Source organism: Pinus tabuliformis, chromosome 3_1 (assembly GCF_031772625.1).
Source record: "Pinus tabuliformis cultivar Carrire ecotype Pingquan chromosome 3_1, CPIR1, whole genome shotgun sequence".
Classification (NCBI taxonomy): Eukaryota; Viridiplantae; Streptophyta; class Pinopsida; order Pinales; family Pinaceae; genus Pinus; species Pinus tabuliformis.
The window spans coordinates 361,600,730-361,608,305 of record NC_142301.1 but is presented as its reverse complement, the minus strand read 5'-3'; the positions used below and the strand labels follow the sequence as shown (position 1 = coordinate 361,608,305).

Genomic DNA, 7,576 nt, shown 5'->3' with positions numbered 1-7,576 from the left:
TAACACATTAACTATTATTCCCCTCACACAAGCACACATTCTTTTCCAAAGGAAAACCACTACAATTGTCAATATCCTTTTGAAGGAAACTAACACTTTAGTTAGGAATTCGTGTATGCAATTACATAAAATTTATTAAAAGGAACTAGCCCCTCATCTATTACTTTTGTTGCATGCAAATATGTAAAAGAAAGCTAACACAATCGATGTTATTCCTATGCATGCAAATGCATATGTTTTTCCAAAAGAAAACATAACACAATAGAGCATGTAACAACATGTTTCTTTTTCAAGAATTTATCACATTCAACTATTACTTTCGTAAATATAAATACTCATTTCCCTTTTCAAAATAAAACTAACTTAATAGTTATTCCTTTCATGAAACTATGTATTCTTGTTCTAAAAAGAAGCTATCGTAATGGTTATTATTTTTTTGTATATAAAATACACATTCTCTTCAAGAAAATTAGTAATGTAACGAGTATCTATGTGCACAAAAACACATGTTATTTTCAAGAAAAATAGAAATAATCATATATTCTTTGAAGAAAATATATCTCAATAGCTATTTGTATAATACATGCAATACATATTTCTTTCACAAGAGACCTAGAACAATACTTATTCATTTTATGCATGAAAATATGTATTTATTTTCAGTAAAGTCTATCATAATTAACTCTTCTTTTATCCATGAAATTCCTATCTCTTCCTCAATAATTCTATAAAAAATAAGCACATATTCTTCTCAAGGAATTTAACACCATAGCTATTGTTTCTGTGCTTAAAACATATATTTCTTTTCAAGTAAAACTAGAATAATAAATGCATATTGTTATTCAATAAAATTGGCAAAAGATATTTAATTTTCTTGCCCTAAATATTGGCCATGATAAAGCTGCAACAAAACTGAAAGTTTAAGAAAAATGGATGCTCAATTTCCCTTCTTGTCTCCACCAATCTCAAAAATGTTGCAAGGCTTGATTACAGGTTGAGAATAACGCTTGCAAGACTAACATTGCAACTTCAACACAAGTTTCTTTGTTGTTTTTTCCTTCTTGTGAGACACATAGTTTATTTGTATTCCATATCTGATGGTATACCATCATTTCCTTTTCGTAGAGAAGCTTACCATCCCTTTCTTATTCTGAGTAACTTGTGCACAATACACTTTTTGCAAGCTTTTTTCTTGCAAACATTTTCTTGGTCTTTGGAAACATTTACCATTGCGATTGAAGGATATACACAACACAACTCTTAGGGAATTCCCTTCTTTCCATTACCATTGTTGATATTTCAATTCACATCGATCATAGTCGGCAGTCATGCAAGAAACACTAATACTACGACTTCATCCTTAAACGGGAAGATCTTATAACATAAAAATATTACTAGCGTGGGCTATTATAGGTCAAGAAGCTAAAAAAATGGGTAGATTTTTTTTGGAATGACAAAAGGTTCTAGGGATAGAGGTGGAATAGTGGCCTCTCGATATCTCATAACCACACTCCCTCCCTTCAGAGAATAGATCTATCGAATAAAGAATGACAAGGGGTGATTATCGAGAATCTGTTTAATTTCAATTGATTTTTTATATTCATTACATGTAATATTTAACTTTGTAAATATATGAGCTTTACGTAAGCTTTTATGGTAGGATGCTACATAATATTGTCCTTAAATACAACATCATCCTCATTTTTCATCATTAACTTTTACTTATGACATCTATCTAGAACCACCAAAAGGGGTCATTCCCTTTCAAAATAAAGGATCTTTTATGTTCAATAAGTAAAATCAAGATTTTTTTTTATCAATATTAATAAGCATTTACAACTGCAAAATAAGAAATTTATACTTTTCAACACTTTCCCATTATTCAATTTTATAGAAACAAAAACAAAGTTTCTATATCAACTTATAGTTACTTGCTAATTACTCTTGGAAATCATGGTCACTTTATGAAACTAATTTTGATTATAGGTGGTTTATTAGCTATGGAAATCACTCGAAGAGTGGTTTGAAATCCCAAAAACAAGCACCTATTGTGGTTTCACAACCTCCATGGCAAGCACCCTATAACGTATGATCAAGAAATCCAACATAATCATAGTATTAGATCTAAGACTTTTGTGATCCATAATGTAGATATAAGTCATTCGGATTAATCACATCGTTAGGATTTGGTTGACATTTCAAACCAACTAATGTGGTTCATCCTCAGGAAAAGGTGAGAGATAAATAGATTTGAGGGAATATATAGAAAGGATGCATCAATGATGCATCACTGCCCAAAGTTAGCCTTTGAAAATTAGTCGTTAGGTAATTGGTTAAATTGTTTAATGAATTAGTTAGAAGTTAGTTGTTATGTAATATATAAATATTTCAATCATTGATAATTTATGCAATGCTAGGTGATATTTTAATCACATTACTTTAAAAATCATTCAGAGAGAACCTATCTCTTTAATAATAAAAGCGATTAATAAAATCCACCAACCACATACTATCTTAGCCCCTGCTGAGGCATTCATAATATTGGTAATACAATAAAGTAAATTACACTTCCAGTAATTCCTTTCTGAGCACTAGGCTCCTTTCCTATCAAGATGCACATAAAATTCTTACAAAATAATATAGAAAGCTAATTTTTAACACATCATATATCATATTAGTTAACTTGCTTAGCTATGAGAACCACAATGGGAAAAAGAGTGTTTCTCCCAACCAATGGAAACTAGCTTCGAAAACCAAATCCAGCCAATTTCACATCCTAGACAGTTCTTTGATAGTGACCACACAGAGTCCAACATAGGATTACTCATGGAAGCATCTTTCATATCCCTCTAACAAGGTCCTGTCCTAAAAAATTTAGATCTCAACAATTCACTTTTTGGGCCTTGTCCAACAGGATGCAAAACCAACATAGTTTCCTCAGTCTTTTCCCCTCTCACCATCTTGGGTAACTCTTTTCCCTTATTGAAATCATCTATCTCCAGGGAGAGGAAATCCAGGTAGACAACTACCTATAACCCAAGGCCTCCTGACCTTTCACAATTGTCCCATAATTGTTTGCCATGTGAAATTCTCTTTTAGCACCTTTTCCCACTATAATTTACATAACTAACCATATGCATATTAATAGTAAAGCAAAAAAAAAATTATGTACATCATGCATTCGTACTTGACCCTCAACATGGGTCACATATTCTATAAAAGTAAATTGGCAGGAATTCATAACTTAAATCACTTGTCATAAAAGGGCATTCATTTCAAATTTTCCACATAATAACCATTATGCAATTTAGAAAAAACATTACCATATCTTAGTAGTCACAATATTTCAATCATTGATAATTTATGCAATGTTAGGTGATATTTTAATCACATTACTTTAACAAGCATTCGGAGAGCACCTAGCTCTCTAATAATAAAAGCGATCAATAAATCCACCAACCACATACTGTCTTAGCCCCTGCTAAGACATTGATAATAATGGTAATATAATAAAGTAAATTATACTTCCAGTAATTCCTTTCCGAGCACTAGGCTCCTTTCCTATCAAGATGCACATAAAATTCTTACACAATCATATAGAAAACTATTTTTTAACACATCATATATCAGATTAGTTAACTTGCTCAGCTATGAGAACCATAATGGGAAAAAGAGTGCTCCTCCCAACCAATGGAAACTAGCTTCCACAACCAAATCAAGCCAATTTCACATCCTACATAGTTCTCTAATAGTGACCACACTGAATCCAACATAAGATTACTCATGGAAGCATATTTCCTATTCCTCTAACAACATCCTATCCTCAAAAATTTAGATCTCAACAACTCACTTTTTGGGCCTCATCCAACAAGATCCAAAACCAACATAGTTTCCTCATTCTTTTCCCCTCTCATCATCTTGGCTAACTCTTTTCCCTTTCTGAGATCATCTATCTCTTGGGAGAGGAAATCTAGGTAGACAACTACCTACAACCGAAGGCCTCCTGGCCTTTCGCAACTGTCCCATAATTGTCTGTGATGTGAAATTCTCTTTTAGCACCTTTTATCACTATAATTTACCTAACTAACCATATGCATATTAACATTAAAGCAAAAAAAATGTTTATGTACATCATGCATTCATGCTTGACCCTCCACATGGGTCACATATTATATAGAAATAAATTGGAAGGAATTCATAACTTACATAACTTGTCATAAACGTGGCATTCATTTCAAATTTTCCACATAATAACCATCATGCAATTTAGAAAAACATTACCATATCTTGCATATCATAACATTATACCTTCTCATTTGTAGTTGCAAATCACATTGCAATGTTTTACCTTTCACAGGTTCTTATGTTCCATGTTACTAGAACATCACTATGCTGCCATTAAGCTACCCCTACTTAATCACACTAGAAATATTAGCCATAAACTCTTTTGATAAAAACATACCTTCTACAAAATATTGTTATTTACAAAATATATTGTCAATTGAATATTTCAAAAATGTAGAAAGGTATTGGTCTTGTTACTTTTCATAAACCATTTTCATGCATTAAAAGTAAGAAAAATAAGGATACATCTTCTAGATGCTACATCCAAGAAACTTTAAAACAATCATTTCATGTAGTTATTTTTCCAAAACAATAGTTAATCATTGATATTCCCATAGTTCTAACTCATGAAACATGTCATTACATTTACGCATATGCATCTAATCAGTAATCATTATGAAACATTGCCGAATTCAAGTCAATCACACATTTTTTTTTATTCAACAAACCAGAAATTCTAATAGATTTACACGCAATCCATATTTCGTTTAGCGGTGATAATGAAAATACCAAGTTTCCAGAACATGATGGACTTATTTTATTATATTTAGTATGTATTTTCATCATTATATTCACATGCACTCGATGGATTCAGAAAATATGTAATTAACATATTTGTCAAATATAAGATGCGTACTAGCTAATCTCATCATGGAATCATTAATTTGTAAAATTGTGAAGTTTGAAAAAAACAAGGTAATTGACATCATTAGATTAATATTATTTTGGTAGATCAATTAAATTAGTCACTTTAACGACACTATTTTATTATGATCAAAGTTTTTTGTCACCTTCAAGAACTTGTAGTCATATGTATGCATTTCTAAACAAGTATCCACTTTCGCAATAATTGTAGCTTCTTGCATACAATATTGTTATGAATAAAAGCATATACAAAGCTTTATTCATATAAAAAATTAATTTATCATTAATGTGTAAGTGTCAATAATAATTGTGCTAACAATATAGACAACCCCAATTCAACAATGTATTGTTACCAACATACCAACAACATGAAGTAAACTACCACAATCACTTGTTTACGACTTGCAAAAAGCTTGAACAAAACTGAATCTTGCATATAAGTTTTAATAGTTAGTCATACAATACTAACTAATCAATACTACCAACCATCTTAAATTCGACCATGACAAGACTCAAACATATCTTAACCATTACATTCATGAATTATTGTTTATATTTAACTTCTAAAGGGGTTTTTTCAATGTCTTTTAAAACATCCTATTGTCGTCTTAAAGGACAACCCCCACCTTTTATGGTCATTTATTCATTCTTCATATGTTGTGCATTCTAACTTTATTCATGTTTCTTAAATGCACCCTAATTATTATTGTAATAGTATGCATGTAAGGGTTGGTAGTTAATCTTCACAATCACTTGTGAGTGCTAAGGAATTTTTTTCATAAATGCAATAGAATTTTTATTTTCTTTTATCCACATAAAGGTTCAAATCTCGTGAACATAATTAAAGTAGACATTATCACTTACTATCCCTCAATGTGGTTATTAACATGCATCATGCATCTCATGTCAAATTAGTCTACTACATATATCATTATGTAGTTTTGTTAGGATTTTATCTAGGTTGATTCCCACCAGCATCATACCTCCACTTCTTTTACACTTACTAATTCCCAAAAGGTGCTAGTGCTGCAACCTTTTTCTTTGATACCACTCGGAACATCCCCTAGTAACCTCATGTAAAAACACATAGGATTAGAATTTTTTTATAGAATTTACAAATGTGTAACTTTCCAAATTAGTATTCCATATTCCTTCATTTACCATTAAATAAAATATTCATCATTTCTAGAGTAACTTTAGTAAAGAAATAATAAGTTTCATAACATAACAATCATTGTTGTATCATATTAACATAAGCTTCATTTTCTAACCTTGCATCATTATCAAGGTTCTTTTACTTAGGTTAGTCATTCACATATTTGATAATGTAAGAATTAATGTCAAGTAAGGAAGAAACAACATTAAAATGGCACAAAAATGAAACACATCATTGGACACTAATATACCTTGGAAACCCTGTAGAGTGAAAAGCAACAAATGTTTAATTTTTATTAAATGATTGTGAGGGTTTTAATCACTCATTCAATGGATATAAGGGAGTTCATCCCTTGACAATTGGTGGATTGTCCTATAGTTGGCATTCCTTTAATCTACATGAACCACTAGTTCTTTTCTTTCCATAATGTTAGACATGATCCATCCTTTGCATAAGTCACCATCCTTCCTTGCCATTGCTAAAATCAATAGAATTTGATATCATGATTAGTTAAAATACTAATCAATAAAAATCCATACTATTGATGTTTCAAGTATCTTTTCATGTGCATCAATAAATTGTAACAAAGTATTGAGACATGCCTTGCTCTTTTAACAACACTACAGATGCGTTAATTAAAGGTACATAACTACCATAACATGTATATTTATTTCTACATATGTATGGTTATGACACATGTATGTCCATCAATAACTCAAATGTGTAAGTTAAAGTATATAAAGGTTACCAGGGCATGCTCACTTTGATCGAGGTGGATGTTGGTGGCCACCTGCCTATTCCACTTGAACACCCACCAATGTCTCTTTCAATTTTTTAGTTTCCTTAATTATAGCACAGTTTACTATTTTTGGTAGCTTCTCAGGCCCTGAACTTCCGCAATCATTTTGAGGCCCTAAACGACATCTTTTGGAAACCTAGTGCATACATGGGTCTTTAATTGATTCTTTCCTCTAAAAGGTTGTATTCCTCAGGTAGATCTTTCTAACAAGGTATTATGTGTGTCAAACAAAGATTGTATGCGAAATTAGCTACAACCACAAGAAGTTGATGTACCAATTTCCCAAACAGGGCCCATAGTTTTGGCGCTTCATCTCCTAGGTTAGGTTTTTGGATGTTTAGAGTTTTGCATTATTTCTCAATAATAAATAGGCCTTCGAGCCTCATTGTAACATAATTCAGAGGCATGTAGCCACCACATCTCTTCTCATAGATAAGCTACCATTACTCAAACTCGTTTATTTCCATTCTATGTGTAAGCATATTTTAGTATTTGATATTAATGAAAGGAAGTGTTATTTTTGTTGCATCTCTATATTTCTGTTTATATTATGATTTGTTGCATTCCTATTTAAGTTTGGATGAGTGGTATTAGAGGGGTTTTTTGTTTCTCTTTTTTCTCTGCGTGTCCCC

The 7,576-nt window shown here is 31.4% G+C and overlaps 1 pseudogene; it reads right to left on the bottom strand.

Annotated features, from left to right (window-relative positions):
- Positions 1-937: 937 nt before the first annotated feature.
- Positions 938-1,230, bottom strand: LOC149187191 (large ribosomal subunit protein eL42z/eL42y pseudogene; annotated as a pseudogene).
- Between the last annotated feature and the right edge of the window lie 6,346 nt (positions 1,231-7,576).